This window comes from Macadamia integrifolia, unplaced genomic scaffold (assembly GCF_013358625.1).
Source record: "Macadamia integrifolia cultivar HAES 741 unplaced genomic scaffold, SCU_Mint_v3 scaffold_245A, whole genome shotgun sequence".
NCBI lineage: Eukaryota > Viridiplantae > Streptophyta > Magnoliopsida > Proteales > Proteaceae > Macadamia > Macadamia integrifolia.
In genome coordinates, this window is record NW_024870655.1 from 102367 (window position 1) to 120498 (window position 18132).

The following is an 18132-nucleotide window of genomic DNA, read 5'->3' on the forward strand; positions in this document are numbered from 1 at the left end:
CAAACCCTTCTTACAATGTGATATACCGAAAATTAACCCACCAATGGGAGCAGTTGACATGACGCCTATTTAAACCATGGGCCCATGGTTGAGCTTGTTCCACGTCGATTACTTGGGAGTTAAGACTCTACACTCTCCATTGCAGGACGTGGCGCACCTAAAAGATGATTTCTGATAAATGTAAATTGAACTTCTTTTGTTAGGGCTTCATTGTCTCTTTCTTATAAAAGGAAAGTAAGACCAAAAGACAAGGTAAGATCATTTTCAACCGCATGATGCAATTACTGTGAATCTATTACCCTCAAACCCGTTGCTCTATAGATTCTTGTATAATTGCAAGTTACCTCGGATCCCTGACTTCAGAATCGGAGAATCCCCCTCGGAGTCAGCTCGAGACTCCCCTCTCTTGCATTGTTATTAACTTTCTTTTTGCAGACCCCTAGGCAGATCAATTTGTGTGTGTGTCTGTTGTATGAAAGAGAGAGAGAGAGAGAGAGAGAGAGAGCGCCTTGGTCTAAGGGGAAAGTGAAATTGTTAAAAGTTTAAACTGCCCTCAAGTATTTATTACTATATCCAATGGAGAACCGATACACCTCTACTACTTTTNAAAAAAAACCAAAATCATCAAATTAATTAGATATGATTGTGTTGTCCAACGGAGCTCCAATAAGTCGTCTCTTGATAATTGCATTAAATTTATGGTTAAATGGACGGATTGGACAAGCAGAGGGACCAAGGCAAGCCCAGACCATCCAAGCCTTGAGTTTGGGTTTGTTGAAGCCCAAGTCCAACTGATTTGTTTTTGGTGTCGTACGTTGTCAGTTATTGTATGTTCAGAGGGGTTGAAATCGTCTTCAATTCCGATCTTGTACAATTCCGTGCAATACCACCTTCACGAGGTGACACATGTATTGATACCAATATAATGGTCTAGATCTGGTACAACTAATAAAACATTAAATCAGTGAAGAGGCATTTAAATCAGATCTAGACCATTGCATTGGTATCAATACACGTGTCACCCCCTAAAGGTGGTATTTTATGGAATTGTACGAGATCGAAATTGCAGATGATTTTTTTCCATGTTCAGAGAGCTTGTAACTATTCTTTTCAATCTGAGCCCGGCCCAAAACTTGGCCCCCGAAATAGGTGAGCCCAACCCAAACAAAATCTTAGACTGTAAATTTTGATCAGCTCAAATTGGAGTGGCGACTGGTAAAGTCCTTCAATAATGCATTTTCATAGGAGCATGGCTTCAAAAATCGGCTCTGGCTCTTTTACATAGAGTCCAGATCAGAGAGTGATCTTAGGGTTGGGAGGACTCAGGCATGCATTCCTAGGGTCACTCTCTGGTCCTTAGGTTCTATGAAAAAGTTAAAATAGATGAGTCGAATCAGCCAATTTGGATCGACATTAACTAATTCGATCCACGATTATGCTTTTCAAAACCTTGCATAGGATTAATTGTAGATGATAACCCATCCCAAGGTTGATCAACTTAATTCATGATCAAGAATGAGATTTAGCAATATCATAGTCCTAGGTCATAGTTCAGTTATATTCATCATTCATGTTTAATTGATATATTGACAGTTTATTATTCATAAGACTAACAGAAACATACTGTTTTGGACCAAATTAAACTGGAAAATTTTGAAAAAATTCAATATATTTTACACATTTTAATTTTATATATATAAAACACTAAAACTGGACCAATAATAAGCCGATAAGGGATTATTAAAATAAATGGATAAAAAAACTGAGAGGACTAATAGCTATCGGTTTTGGTTTGAGATCAAACAATTTATTGGTCCGGTTTCAGTCTAACCCGACATATATAACATATTGAAAGGGGAGGGGGTTGGCTAGAGAGGGACCAACTAGACCCAAAACTGGAGAGAGAAAGCCAATCAGAAAAAGATCCTCTCAAGTGCACCCAATGCACATCCAACGGCCAAGGGTGTATGCCTAGGTGCTGTCAACTATCCAATGCGCACTAGGGGCATTGGGCCACTAGAGAGGATCCGTGTCCAAGTGAAACCCCCTATTTCTCTTTCCTATTTTGTGTTTTGTTGGTCCCTCTCCAGCACCCTCAGCTAGAGAGAATCTAAATCCATGTGTAACCTAGATTTGAACAAACCCTCCTTACAATGTGATATACCTAAAATTAACCCACCAATGGGAGCAGTTGACATGACGCCTATTTAAACCATGGGCCCATGGTTGAGCTTGATCCACGTCGATTACTTGGGAGTTAAGACTCTACACTCTCCGTTGCAGGACGTGGCGCACCTAAAAGATGATTTCTGATAAATGTAAATTGAACTTCTTTTGTTAGGGCTTCATTGTCTCTTTCTTATAAAAGGAAAGTAAGACCAAAAGACAAGGTAAGATCATTTTCAACCGCATGATGCAATTACTGTGAATCTATTACCCTCAAACCCGTTGCTCTATAGATTCTTGTATAATTGCAAGTTACCTCGGATCTCTGACTTCAGAATCGGAGAATCCCCCTCGGAGTCAGCCCGAGACTCCCCTCTCTTGCATTGTTATTAACTTTATTTTTGCAGACCCCTAGGCAGATCAATTTGTGTGTGTCTGTTGTATCACAGAGAGAGAGAGAGAGAGCCTTGGTCTAAGGGGAAAGTGAAATTGTTAAAAGTTTAAACTGCCCTCAAGTATTTATTACTATATCCAATGGAGAACCGATACACCTCTACTACTTTTCCTTTCTGTATTGAAAAAAAAAAAAAAAAAAAAGAAAAGAAAAGAAATCCAGATTGATTCTAAAAATCCAAAATGCAACCCTTCTGGTTTCTGAACACCCTTAGAACCGATCTTCCATTCACATCAAAGAGAGGAAGACATCAACGGTTCCATTTGGATGAAAAAGAAGCCGGGCCAATTCTGGAAAACAAATTCACCCCCACCCATTTCTCAAAATTTCTTGAACAAACACTTACTAGATAGAGATCGAGAGAAGAGAAGACAGCCACCAGCCCACTGGTGGTGGTGATGGTGGTGGTGGTGGTTGTGGTTGTGGTCGTTGTTGTCTATTTGTCTCTACCGGATGCATCTCAACAAGTTGATGAGGAAATGGAAGAGATAGTTCTCTCTATGGAGTAGATCTTGCTGAACCAACCGCTCTAAGTTCAAGTCCCTTGGGAGGAGATCACTATAGTACAGTAATGTGGTGATGGACGCAGCCGGGCGACCAGCCAGCGATATCAACAGCCGCATCAGTGAACGGAACATCAAAGGAGCTAAAGACTGCAACAAAAAACACAAAACTTTCATTCAAGATCTCAAGAAATATAAAAGATTAATTAATCCATTAAGACAAAAGAAGATCAAGTAGAAAACGTACCATGACTTTGATGAGAGTGAGAGAGAGCAGGAATCATGGCGAAGATGAAACAGGTCTTGACATGGTTGTTGTGTATCAAGGTGTGTGAAAGATGGTGAGAGTGTGAGGTGGTGAACTCTTGTTGAAGCCTGGAGGGTTCGAATTTTCGAGCTGCCAATCCTCAGCTGATGGTCAGACCTACCTGTCCAAGCTCTTTGAATATCTACCAGGACATACGAGCTGCTAAGTAAACAGAATAGAAAGAGAAGGGTGCTTAGGGCCATGGTGGGCCTTCAGACACATGGAAAGTCAATAGATATTAACATGTTGACTAATAGCTTAAACTGTTTTGGGTTGAAGTCTCTACATGATATGATAGGTGTACTTAGAACTTTACTTCTTCTTTTGATTGGGACCTATATCCGACGGTTGAACAGTATTTGGGATGCACGTTGAAGTGTTGTTAACCGTCAGATGTACATTGAGCACGTTAGAGAGGATTCTTTCCTTTTGGTTGATCATAATTTTACTATCAGAAGTTAATTTAATATAATATTTAATGCAAGGGTAAAAAGGGTTTCAAAGAATTAAAAGTCATTTTAATGCATTTTTTTTTTTTAGTAAATTGACAATATATATTATTTTAAAGGGAAAGAAAATAAGGTTGCAAGTTATTTAAAATCTCAAGAGATGTTAATAAGAAAATCCATTTATTTATGCATATGTACAGATGAAATGATCATATGAGAATTTCTGGAGCTAACAATATTCTGTAGCCTACAACAACATAGGTTGCAGTTATTCACCTCCACCAATTCTAGGAAGAAGAAAAGAAGAAACAAAGATTTCCCAAATTTTGTAATTTTTTTTGAGTTTTTGATTCAATAAACTTAGGAATACTATAAGAGGAAAGTTTCATATGTTTTCACCATTTTATGGACTAAGAGAATGATACGATGGCCAAAAAAAAAAAAAAAAAAAAAATTTAAAAGCCGGTGCAAGAATTGGCTTAAATCGATAAACCTCGAGATCTTCCTAAAGGATAAATTTTATTGATTTTATACTATTTATCGATTAAAAGAAAGAACCTTGCTTAGTAGTAAGTACCTGAGTTTAGTAGTAGTAATAAGTTAGTCGTTAGTAATAAGTGTGGCCCCTTGTTATCCCCTCGTGGATCCCCCTGTTTGACTCCTAGTGGAGTCCTATATATGGGTCTTGCACCCAAAAAGAAAGAAACATTTTTTATTTTTTTAAAACTTAAATACAAAACGAGGTTACTTCAAAAATGTTGTAGGAATCAACTGGAATGAGGATCAAGTTTGGCGGACTTGATTCTAATTTGGTGATTCACTTGATGATTCAATTCTGGCCAATTACTTTAATCATCATCACAATTCATACTACGGTGCAACTAGACCGGATTCTATAAAACCTCAACCCAATACTAGGTTCCCTTAATTAGCTCAATTCATGCCCAATCAAACCCTAGTCCAGGTTGGACCATTGCAATCCAAACCCCACACTGTTTAGCTTAATCCTACTCAGCCTGACTTTATTGATCTTAATTGGGCTGGATTGGCCCTGATTAATTCTGGCAACAACAGCTTTTATTATTTCTAGTCTAAGCAAGGTTGGGAGGCTAACCCTATGTTTTTGATTGAATATATGATACTATTATATATATATATTGATATATATATTTATAAGTCCAGTTGTTTCCTAGGTGGGACATAGGGGTTACACCAAGACATGAGGCGCCCCAAGAGAGGCATAGTCATTTTGCATCCCTTTAAGTTTGGACATAGCCTTTGCATCATACACAGAAAACTTTATTCCGTTAGCCGGGCCAAGCGAAGCCAAAAGCTTAGTCCCAGCCTTACCTTGCGCCTAGAAATATTAACCCTATTCCAGCCTCAGCTATGTCGGGTTCAGGGCCTCAGGCAGGCTTGGGCTCACCGAGGCCAACTAACACTTCTAGTTCAGACCATTAATCAGTAATTATGATTAGTCATTTTCATATTCTTCAATTATGAATAGTCATTTCATCTTCTAAAATACTTTAGAGTGGAACCTATGCACACACAGCTCACGTTTTCATTTCTCTTAAAAATTATTAATTAGCCCTAATATTTATTTTCTACATATCTTTGAAATACATTTTATGTTCCAATCAACATATAGATATTCCAAGAAAAGATATAGATCCTTTGTGCAGGAAATTACAACAGTCTAGGGTGGTGGCAATATTTTTTACCCCTCAGGACTGTCATATGATATTGCTGAAGTGAAAGAGTTTAAGTGTAGTTAACTATTGTATTGAGAGAAATAAGAATTATTTTTATTTGATGTATATATTGATAAATATCTCTACGGTAAGAAACCCTATGCGTCTGCATGTAAGCCAATGTAAGGAAGTGCAGGAGCATCATTAGCTCACACGGTGGGATCCTAGGCTTTTTTGCACCTGTACCAATCTGAACATTTCCTACTACCAAACTGAACATTTCTTACGCCTCTTTTTTCATATTTAATTAATAATTGAAAAACAAAGGCATTATTCTTTTTCCAATAAGATCCTAACTCTTCTCTATTTTAATATTTTTGTTGTTAAATATTTTAATAGTTTGTGACTCTTTAGTAACATAGTACTTGAATTATAATTATCATCCTAAGAGAATAAAGAAGGTAATAGAGACATTAACTTAAGGACCAGAGTTTTAATTGAGAGAGAGTTGGAGTTAACCTATGATGGAAGTGTTCTCTATCTTGTGTGGCTCCCATGCTTGCATGAGATGTTGAGACCTAATCAAAGCCTTCTTTTTGATTCAATCTATAAAAGATAAAGAAGTCATTTCATAGGGGGGAGGAGAGACAAGTATGCTTTGCCTACTTTGTACAAAGGCAGTTTCACCTAAAGAACATGGTTGACAAAATGTGGAAAAGTGTTTTTTGTGGGGGAGTATGGTTCCTGCGAATGTATATGTATGTGAGGACCAATAGGAACACACGAGAAAACATCCATAAAAATATCAATTTTTATTTCTTAAGGGTGCACTCAATCATTTCGCTTCCCATGTGTCTGGACTAAGGGTGTTAATTGACTCAGTTTTGGTGTATACGGTGCAGTTTAGTTCGATTCACATTTATTTGGCTGAACCAAAAGCGCACCATTTATCAAACGGTTGCACTTTCTGAAACCGTAACTATTTAGTAAATGGTTTCAGTTCCACAATTTTTAAATGATGTCGATTTCACGGTTTTAAACTGTTTTGATCATGGTTTATTCTATACTGTTTCTAAATGGTTAATAATTGGTTTGCTAGTTTATTTGCATGCTTACTAAAATCTTTTTTTTTTTTTTATAAACGTTTTAATCTTATATCAAATAATATGGGGCATTGAACAAGCAATGATTTAACTACATAACTACATAATAGGAATAAATTATTGAATGGACTGTTGGATAGCTTCTATGGTCCTTAATTCTTCCATAAATTAAACCATTATGTTTTGTTAAAACAGCCAAATATTTAATCATTATATGGGTTAATCGGATCGATTTTGATGGTTTAAACGATTCAATTTTTACGGTGTCAATTCAATCTTAAACTAACAGGTTAAACAGTTAAAACTAATACAACTTTAAACTTAAAACCAGAATTGAACCATATACTAAACGATTTTATAGTTTCAATGTAAATGGCTCGATTCAATTTCAATAAATGATTTTGAGTTTAAATTCACATCCTTTTAGTCTGGACGCAGGATCCACATTTCCTTTTTTGTTTTTTGGTAAATGGAGCCACACTTCGTATACAAGTATAATCAAAGCAGGATTCGCATCGTTGTGTTTTCCTTTTCAAAAAATATAAAAAAACGTCAGATAGGAATCAAACCAAAACTCTTAAACAGAATAATCAAACAAGGATTAGCATAGTCTCTATAAAATTCTGTTGGTAGCTTTTAGACGTCTATATAAGCCTATAAGGTGTGCGTAACTTTAACGCCGTTCCCTCCTTAGAAGACTGAAGAACAATAATAGAGAGTACTCGGTGGTTTGTTGTGGGTTCGGCGTTAGGGCTTCTTCTCTCTCAGACTCTCTCGTGCGCAACCTCAATCCAATCCAGCCATGTCTTCCAAGCAAGGTACTCTCTTTCTCTCTCGATCTGAGATCCTTTTTCTCTTTCGATATCTGGGCTATTTAGTTTTGTAATGAAAATATCTTATTTTTTGTGATGTTCTAGGTGGAAAGGCCAAGCCCTTGAAGCAACCTAAGGCCGACAAGAAAGAGTACGATGAGGTATTGTTCTTTCTTACTTCGGTATTGTTTTCTACTAACAACTTATTTCGTTCGTTTTCACCCTGATGCTGTGTTTTGAACCCTTTAAAGAAATTTCTGATAATTCCTTCAAAATCATTATATTTGTGTTCTTTATTCTTGATTGATCTGGAGTTGTTCTTTATTTCTATCTTCTTATTTTTACCTATTAGCTGATGGGTTGATCTCTTTTGAGTACCATAGCCAGACTGATTTTTTGCGAATTTAGAACTTCCTTTTAGGTCCCCAATTCCATAAAGTGATTGATTTTTATGAAAAGATCTGTAGGATCTATATTCAATTTCCCTTTTCCTTTTTCTTTTTCCTCTAATCCTGATTAGGCAATATTTTTCTTCGTCTGGGAGATGATTGGAACAGGAGGAGGTAGAGGGGGGGGGATTCCACGGCTAAAATACTGTACTAAAAGCTACATATTCCTGCCACTTTCAAGACCCCATAAACAAGAATGAAACATCCACAAGAGAAAGTAGCAAACAGTTCTTTTGATATGCACACACACACACACACACACACACACACACACACAGAGGCAGTCCGAAGTCATTGGTTTTCCTTCTGTCCCAAGTTCCTCCCAGACAAAGAAAATTCTCGCCTAATCAGGATTAAGTTCAGACTGATTATTTATGCGTGCATGTGCGTATCAAAAGGGTTTGCTACTTTGCTCTCTTGGATGTTCCATTTTTTTGTTTATGGGTTTCTGAAAGTTGCGGGAATATGGTACTTTCAGTACACTATTTTAGCTGTGGAAATCCAGGATTCACTGGGTCCCCTAGGGACACCCGCCAATTGTAGAATATTGACTGGTTAGCTGTCTTCACCAATTGGTCGTTCTTCTGTATGTGTTCCTTATTTTCAGTTGGAGTTACTATCAGTTTGAACTGCAGCATCAAACTTTTCAAGCCTTGGAGCTTATTCATTCATCCTTTTCCGTCTGTCTGTCTGGTTGGCATGCATAATTGTGTCTTGGTTATGATAATCTTCAGCTATGTTAATTTCCCTCAACAATGCCATCTTTGTGACAGTTTTCAGAATTATTAGCAGTCTGTAGACACACTTCAAATTACTCACCCCTTTGCGCAGAAAGAATCCTATTCCACTTGCATTCTATAATGATTAACATCCTAAATTTCTTTGTGATCAACATTGAACTTAATTTCAACCACTTCATCTGGTAGCAATTATGGTTCCAAAACCCAAAACAGTAAAGGAAGTTCAAATCACCAGCAAAAATGTGGTAATGTAGCACGTGCTTGCACGACCTGCACACAGTTTAAGGTTGCCTCAAAGCAGATACATAATTCTTAGCCAAACCACATCACCTATTACATCACCAAAAGTCCCGTTAGCTTTAGTCTTGGTTTGAGTTATTTATTTATTTTATTCATTCTCTAACATTTCTACTTCCTTTCTTATTTCTGTGCATGCCAGACTATATCTTTTTCATATTGTATTTTTCTGCACCATTTTCCTTGATGTACATCCCATATGTTTATGTGGATTGTTAAAGGAAAAAAAGTTGGAGTAAAAGTCTAGAGGATTGGAGAGAACTGTGAGATCAAGTTTTCTTGTTTCTTTTACATAATTGACACCTGCCCCATGATCATCCCTTATATGGTGATGAGTTGCACTGACTTGTGCCCTCTTTTTGGAGGTGGGATGGGGGTGGCTTGGGGGGGGGGGTAGGGTTTTAAAATCCCATAATTTCCACACCTATAAGAAACACAAAATGGGGAACCTGAAATGGTAAAACAGATTGCCCAGCTTATAGAGCATGCTTGTCATTTTTTGGTACATGAGGGTGGAAATGATGGTCAGAGGAAGTCTTGTCCTCTAGTGCTCAAAAATACTAATGTCAAGAACATCTTGGAATGATAATGAATGTCCTAGTCTTGTCAGGGTGCTGCATAGGAAATCAGTCGCCCCTAGGGCTTTTAGACAGCCTTGCAAGGTGAGGCTGTTTCCTGGGTTTCTGGGTGTATGCTCTTATAATCACATGTGGTTTTTGACTGGACATCTAAACAGCTTAATTTTGTTTTTGTTTGTACTATTATACTTGAGAGGTTCCTTTGAAGCGTTTATGATACATGTAGTAATCCAGAAGGTGTTTACCAAAAAAAATCTAGAAGGTGATGTTGGCTAGATTGAACCCAGCCAAGTCCAATGGTTGATTGCCTAGGCATGTTAACAATGTGGATCTTATGATTTGGGTTTTGGCATGCTAAAAAAATAATGCCATTGTTTTTTTTCCCCATTATTTATGGGAGAATGTTTCCTGCCTGAAGGTGTAGTCTCCTCTACCACCCCTCTCTTTCTGTCTCCTCCCGCATGAATTGACCTCTCTGCCCCCCTATTGATTGAACCAATAGGGACCCCTCATTGGCTCTTGCCAGCCCGCGTAGCCTCTGCTACTGGGCAGGAAATATGTCTTCTGAAGGTGTCGAGCAAATATGCGGAAATAATTATAGATATGTATGATGACATGGTAACAAGTGTGAGCACCAAGAGCGGCCGAGGTTGCGAGTTCCCTATTTCTATTGGGTTACACCAAGGGTCCGCTTTAAGCTCTACCTGTTCGCTCTTGTTCTAGATGAGTTGACAAAAGATATACAAGGTGACGTCCCTTGGTGTATGCTTTTTGCGGACGATATTGTTTTATTGGATGACACAAAATCTGGACTCAATGCTAAACTGGAGCAATGGAGAACTGCCTTGGAAACAAGAGGCCTTAAGATAAGCAGATCAAAGACTGAATATGTGATGTGTAACTTTAGCCACTCTACGAGAGATGATGACAAGGTGACTATTGAAGAAAGAGAGGTTAAGCAAAGTAACTATTTCAGATATTTGGGATCTATCATTAATAAAGAAGGTGATATAGAGGATGATGTTTCACATAGGATTAAAGTGGGATAAACGAAGTGGAGGAGTGCGTCTGGAGTCCTGTGTGACAAACGTGTACCGGTTAAACTTAAGGGAAAATTCTATTGGACTGTTGTGCGCCCGTCTATGATGTATGGGTCGGAATGTTGGGCTGTTAAGAAGCAGCATACTGATAGGCTAAGGGTAGAGGAAATGAGAATGCTATGGATGTGTGGGAAAACAAGAAGAGTTAAGGTATGGAATGAACAAATTAGAGCGGATCTGGAGGTTGCTCCAATTCCTGACAAGCTTCGAGAATGCTGTTTGAGGTGGTTTGGGCATGTTCAACGAAGGCCACCGGATGCACCGGTAAGGAGGAGTGACTTGATTCGGATAAAAGGATTCAAAAGAGCTAGAGGTAGGTCAAAAATGACCATAGGAGAAGTTGTGAGGAAAGACATGCATAAATTAGGTCTTGTCCCAAGTATGGTTCTGAATAGAGCTGATTGGAGGGCTAGGATTCAGGTAGTGGACCCATTTTAGTTGTCCTACTTTGTCAGTGATCACTATTCTATCTCTTTTAATGCTTTCTTATTTTCTATTTCTTTGGCTTTGCTTGGATCCATGTAGCCGACCCCAAGTTGGGACAAGGCTTTGTTGTTGTTGTTGTTCTTCTTCTTCTAAAGGCATTGTAATTCTTTCATGACTTGGACTTGTTAACCTTCAGCTTCCATTTTGTTTTTTCCTATCAAATGAGGAATATTGTATTCTACAGTTTACATGATATTCTATTTATTTGTAAAAGCGCTCTTACACTTTCAAGCCTAGGGCCAAGACCAATGAGACCATCTCTTTGTAGGGGCTGTCCCTTTTTCTTGCTTGATCTAAAACTTATCTTTATCTTAGCTGTAAGGCGAGGTCAGAGTGCTATTTCCCTGCATTCTTGCGTCTTGGTCTCTGTCTAGCAATAACATCTCTACCTGGCTATTACTACCTATCCATTTCACTTGCCGGCAGGGGCCCTTTAGGGCCTGTAGTGCCGTGGAAAACACGGTCGTGTAAGGACGGGTTGAAATACATCAGTCATGGCTGTTACTAGTTATAATTTAAGCCTAACATATTAGGAAGTTTTGCATGGACTTACTCATTTTTTTTACTACAGATTGATAAAGCAAATATTCAGAAGAAGAAAGATGAGGAAAAGGTTCTCCCTTCCAACCCCTCTCCTCTGTTCGTTCTCTTTTCGCATGCTCTCTTTCTCAATAACTAAAACTAAGCTTTGTTTCTTTTTTGTCAGGCACTCAAGGAGCTGAGAGCCAAGGCCCAAAAGGGGTCTCTTGGAGGTGCAGGATTGAAGAAAAGTGGGAAGAAATGAGTGTTCTTGGTGCCATAACAACGTTTGTATTGGTGCTACTGTACTAACTGCTCCCTATTAGTAACAGGTTCCGTTGAAGCATGGGATGAACTTCAGTTATAGTCGACTATTAAAACTCTTTTCTCCATTGTAAACTGAAAACTCTTGAATTTCATCCTCCTTTTCTCTGCACATATACTCTTGTCAGTGGTGTTTTGCATGAATGAATGTGGTTGCTTTGAATTAGGTCAAGGGAGCCTATGAATTTTTATTTTTATTTTGCTAACGAGGAACCCTTGAACCTGCTCAAGTTTAAGGTTCAGGTCTGAGGTAAACCCTGGTTACAGGGAGCGGCCCCCCACCTTGTGTAACCCTTCATCGTGGGGACCCTGTGACCAAGGCACATCGTCCTAAACCAGCGGAGCAAACCCATGCGTGGTAAGGGGGCCTATGAAATACTTGCGCTAATAATTGATATGCTAGGGATCAGGTACATGTGGACGATAATAAGAGGCATTTCTTTAAAGGATATTTCCTTTTACCTAGAGCACAGCCTTTGTGGGGTGATATTGCACTCAACAGACACCAAATCCTTGAACTGATCGCAGATGGCCTCTGTTCTCTCAGTATTGGGTTAGAATTTTGTTAAGGGAAGAAAGGATGATGATGGTGTTCTTGGGGAAAGATATTGCATTCTAAATGTATTCCGCATGTTTCCTCAGTAGCTTTTATCTTCAAATAAAGGAGGTTGTTTTTAGGTGCTTAAATCTTTAAATAAGTTATTGGTTGAGGTTACTTGAAAGAACTTTGACTTAGTTTTGGACTTGCACCAATCTTCACTAATTTCTTTGAGTGATACATGGCAAGGTTTGCTGCCGTGAAGTGGTTGTTTCTTCCTCTTGGTTTTAAAAAGTTTAGCAAGTGTTTGCAAAGAGCTTAGACTGGATTCATGAAGGCACTTCGAAACAACATCTCCATGTATTTTTTTTTTTTTTTTGGGGGGGGGGGGGGGGAGGGGGGTGGGTTAGGAATTCGAGTTTAAACATCAAGAGCACCGTGAGGCATCCCTTAAATGACAGGATTTAAGAAATTGAAAACTTAGCCGCAGAATCAGTTTCTGTGGATTCTAATCTAATTTCAATTTAAATCGGCTGGAAGCGGCAGGAATCAGTACCAGTGTTCCATGGTCGAGATAATACATGGCACAGGCAGCTCAAACTTAAATAGCAAATCCTTTAACCGTTTAAGCTTAAGCTCCCCAGAAGCCCAAGATAACGCAGCATCCCCAATCTTGTTTTCCTCTTAAAAGTTCATGCGGTCTAAGCACTGTTTGGAAAGTCGGGAAATGCAGGCACATTATTAATCATACTCTTAATCATACACCTAAGATTCCAAAAACTTGAATGGCTTGCACAGCTCTTCACCAAGACATTCAAGTTGTTCAAACCTTCACTATGGACACTGAAACACTGACTGAGATGAGCTGTAGGGAAGGGAAAGCTGATGAAGATACCAGAGTTAATCTCAAAATCCCTGCCTGGCAGCATAATAAACTCCAAGCAACAGTACATGTATTTCATAATACTCTTTAGTGCTTCACAAGTTACTTTCTAAAACACCAGTATGAGAAACAAAATCATCAGCAAGTTGGTCAACCTCGTTTTCAAATGAGAAGAAAAAAAAAAAAAAGTGAACTAGAAACCGCCACAAACTACAACTCAACTTGGCTCGAGCCTTGTGGTGCCAAAAAAATGATATTCCTTGCATTCTACACCTCCTATTACCCTTTGCAGGTGTGGCACATTTCTAAGGGAAATTATCTTCCATCGAAAAGTGTGGCACTTTCACTAATTGATGATGAAGGTTCAACATTCAAAGCACCAACCTGTTCACTCCAACCTACATCCTAGACTGCTGTTCTGGCCTATCAGGCTCCTCCTCAGGATCCTCTTCTTCCTCTTTCTTCTCTTCTTCTTCCTCATCTTCTTCCCGAGATCAGCAGGCAATGGAGGTGGCAGTGGTGTTCTCATGGGACTGAATTGAGGGAATATATCTGGTCTACGCCCAGGCTTTGGCCTCTCCCACTCCTGCAATGTGATGGAGGAAAAAGAAACAATAAATTCAGGAAATAAGAACTACTGTTCATAACTGAAAGATTCAAGTACCCAGAACAGACTGATCAACATTGCTATACTTTACCTACTTTCAATGCCTCGTTTCATATTATCTTCCAAACCAAGAAGAAGACAAACAAATAAACAAACTAAGCCTTATCTCAACTTAATGAGGTCGGCTACATGGATCCAAACATATTAATAATGGGACATGACATATGAACGATGAAAAATGCAATATGAAAAGTGAGTTGAAAGATGAAAGTAGCAAAGTAAGAGGAAAGAGAACACAACACAGCAAGACAGGAGAATCTCAGCTAAAATAGGGTCGGCCACATGGATCTTTGCTGTCCAATAGGCTCTATCCAAGATCATACTTGACTAGATGGTCTAGAAAAGCTTATCTAGATAACAGTCTCTGCTCTGCTATATGATGGCTAATATGGCCAATCCAACCATTGTATAGATCAAGCAAGCACTCTTTAACTGTCTACTTGTCAAACTTCACCATGTAGTTAATTTTTATTACCCAGTATTTTCAGCCATCGAATTGATGGAGAGAAAAATGATGCAATTCTAACCAATGGGTCAACAAAAGACCATGTGAAAAGCATGGTCTAGAAAAGCATCTCTACATCCTAAAACATTTCTCTAGCCATCCAAGTATTGACCAAAATTGAATTATTGTGTCACATGGTAAAATGCATTTGTGCTGAAATTTAAGGGCCAAGTGAGCTACCACGTGGTGGATAAAAGCACCTCTCTGGACCAGCCAGTCAACTGAGCTACCACAGATGGGTTCTCAGAACATATTTTCTTTGCTAGAATTAAAGATATGGTGGTGTAATAAAATGAAGTTTCAGTTACGGTGTTGAATTTAGATGTGGATTTTGGTATCCCTGAAACGCCCATTCTCCTGTGCGAAGCCAGTCACTATTTGGTCCTTTGCCAATCACTATGTAATGGGTGACTCTTATCAACATGAGCTTTGTTGAAGGACTGGATTAATGTAACCAATGGCCAAATCACTAGAAATTCCAAGGGCTCAAGGAAACGTAGAAGGTCCATAACAATTTACTTGCATGGGTTTATGAGGGATTGCAATAGTAGAAGAGCTTCTAGATTACCAAATTTGGAATTAAATTGGACATTTATTTGTTCATGGAAGTCTCTTAAAAATGGTTCAAACAAAGCTCTCTCCAAGTAGTCTAGTTCCTGGTAGGTTTTATTTGTAACAAGGATTGAGGATCAGAGATTGGATAGTCCTGACTTAGCCCGATCATTCCTGACTCCCAATCCACAAGGATCCCAATCCATAGAACCTGATTTGTAATCATACAGGCCCAATAAAGGTATCTAAGGTGGTCCAGACCGTCCTTTACGCGATTATGGTGAACAGATCAACAACTGAGTGACATGCATAAACAAGTAGCATGAGGAAGGCTAATAAAAGAGAAAATAAAAGAGAAGCTCAAAAAAAAAAAAAAAAAACAAAGAAGCAATTTCTTTTCTCTCATCGTGATTATCACTTATAAAATACCCTATCTTACATAAATAAATGACATGGCCACTCCATATATTACATAAGGGATAAAGTTTTCTATCTGAGAGCAGCTTTGCGCCACAGACCCAAGGGGCATGTAATGACCACCACACCCCTCTTGGGGAGTGTGCCCCCTATGTCTAGGGTTTAGGGTTAAGACAATAAAAAAGCAAGTTTTTTTTAGGTGTAAAGGTCCAAACCTCTTTGACAATGAGTAAATATGGTTCGCTAGATCGATGGATACCTTGCTACTAATACTTAGAGGAGACCAGAAACGGGCAATTCATTCCACAAGTCCAACAATGGCCAATTTTCATAACCTTGCAGCCACCATCTTCCCCCCCACATCACCCTCAAAAATAAAAGACCAGATGGGTCCCTATTTATATTTCCAGATTCTCCACATGTCATCCTGTTCCACATCAATTTTTCTGGAAGCTGCTTAAACAATGGCCAAAGTGAATGTTGAATCTTGCACAACTTTTGCCAGAAGAGATGTTTACAAACAGGACCTCAATTCAAATGTCTAATATTCGTATTCTGACAATTATTTTTGGATAGATATTAATTAAGGCAACCATAACCACACTCCCAAATGGAGCAGTAGTTCTAATATTCGCCTTTGATTGCAAAAGAAAAAAAGGCCTGAATCCTTAGTGAATGCATGTAGTTACTTAACTAACATAAAGTCCAGCATTTTCTCTTTACTACTTATCCAGCGGTTTGGGGGTTTAATACCCCACTCATTTGGGAAGCTGTTCTAGACAAAGGGCAACCTGATAAAAATTCCAACAGGAATGATTAACAAAGCCTCGACAAACGCTACCAAGAGGGGTTAGTCTAAGTACATCTGCTGCAGAAATTAGTTTATGATGCAGACCCAGCCCAAAGATGTGGTCCAAGCCCATGAACTCAAGTCCAAGACCACAATACCAAAAAAGAACCAGCCCAAGATAAGCAAAACCTTGCCAGTGGAGAATCTCTACAATGTCTCTTGAACTACCTTAGTAGATTTCCACCTCAACTCTCCTTTGAATCATATGCCAAGATTCAACCTTGAAGCTTACATCAAGACTTTGGAATACAAGATTCGCAGCAAGATAGTTGGCACCAATGATGCAGAATTGATGCTGTTCAACTCGTTTCACTCTTTGGGCTATCTCAACCGAGATGATCCAGATCTGATTGGATTTTTGGATTCATTAGGATCTTTAGGATTTTATTTTATTTGGAAAATATTTGCAATCTTTTATTTTGGGTAGTTGTTAGTCTATTAGGTAGTTACCAATTTAAGTTTTATTCTGTTTCTAATTTCATTAGTTAGAATTTAGGAAGAAAATTAGGAGTTGCTAATTTAGTTTTAGATTTTATTTAGGCAAGTTTTAATTTCAGTTTATTATATAAAGGCATGTAACTCAAGGTATTAAACAGATTTTGAATGATGAATTAATTAATTGGTTGAAAACCTTGTGGTTTGCTTGGTCGTGAGACCTTCTTCCCCCTTCCCCTTTGTGTGATTCTTCTCTTCTTCTTGCAACTCTGATTTCTCTCAAAGATTTCTTTCTTTTCTCTAAAGGCCCTCCTTCACCCTCCATCAACCAATGTTGTCATTATAAATAATTGGTGTCTAACCTGAGATGCCAAGTTCGACTAATAGTTGGCGAAGCCAAAGTAATTCGGTAGTAGCATTTGTGATGCCTTTGTATTCAGATTCAGTAGATGATCTTGTTACAGTCTGTTGCATATTGGAACTCCATCAGATGAGGTTTGGACCGAAAAAGATCTAATATCCGCTTGTTGATCAGTGCTTATCAGGGCACCTAGCCCAATCAGCATCGGTAATAAGCACATATTTGAGTGTCCGGGTAAGAGCTGATATATAGCCCAAGCTGAATAGTGTGTTTGAAATATTGCAAAATTCGTTCGATATCCGCCCAATAATCCCTAGCTGGGGAGTGCATGAACTGACACATGCGAATTGCGATTAACAGAGAATGCTCTGTTAGGCCATGGCAGCATTAGATATTGAAGTGCTCTGATGGGGCTGCGACAGAGAATGATATCTGAGAATGGCTTTCCTTGGAATCTAGAGAGAGATCCGGTATTGCTTGGGGTTGTCGTGGGCTTGGCAACGTCCATTTGAACGTGACGTAGAAGGTCCAATATGTACTTAGTTTAAGTGAGGTCAAGGCCATGAGAGGTGCATGTAGCCTCAATGCCAAGGAAGAAATGAAGAGCACCCATATCCTTACTAGAAAACTTGGAGGCGAGGGACTTGATGAGAGTTTGAGTTGCAGCAGAATGGTTGCATGTGATGATGATATCATCAACATAGATGTTTGAGATTTAAAATGTAACCGCAAGCGTACGGATCAGTGTAGCTACGGGTCGAACACAGGGAGAGCAGCCACTTTATTTTTTATTTCTTTTAATAATGCGAAAGTGAACTGATTAATGGTTGTGATCTAATTCTAATTACCGTCCTAAACATATGTTCTAAAATAACGTCTAACCATTCGTCATCTAAGAATTTAAAGACGCAAGCCACGCAATTAAAATTAAATAAATAAATAA

At 38.6% G+C, this 18132-nt stretch overlaps 2 long non-coding RNA genes and 1 pseudogene across 2 annotated transcripts; 1 reads left to right on the forward strand and 2 right to left on the reverse strand.

Moving 5' to 3' along the window:
• Nucleotides 1-2655: 2655 nt before the first annotated feature.
• On the reverse strand, nucleotides 2656-3547 carry LOC122071523. Its single transcript, XR_006138197.1, has 2 exons — nucleotides 3371-3547; nucleotides 2656-3273 (listed from the first exon to the last, which is right to left on the reverse strand). It is a non-coding gene; the product is annotated as an uncharacterized LOC122071523 (long non-coding RNA).
• A 3646-nt stretch (nucleotides 3548-7193) lies between these two features.
• Nucleotides 7194-11752, forward strand: LOC122071525. Its single transcript, XR_006138198.1, has 3 exons — nucleotides 7194-7494; nucleotides 7594-7649; nucleotides 11710-11752. It is a non-coding gene; the product is annotated as an uncharacterized LOC122071525 (long non-coding RNA).
• A 1667-nt stretch (nucleotides 11753-13419) lies between these two features.
• LOC122071521 overlaps nucleotides 13420-18132 on the reverse strand; it is a 66991-nt pseudogene continuing 62278 nt past the window's right edge.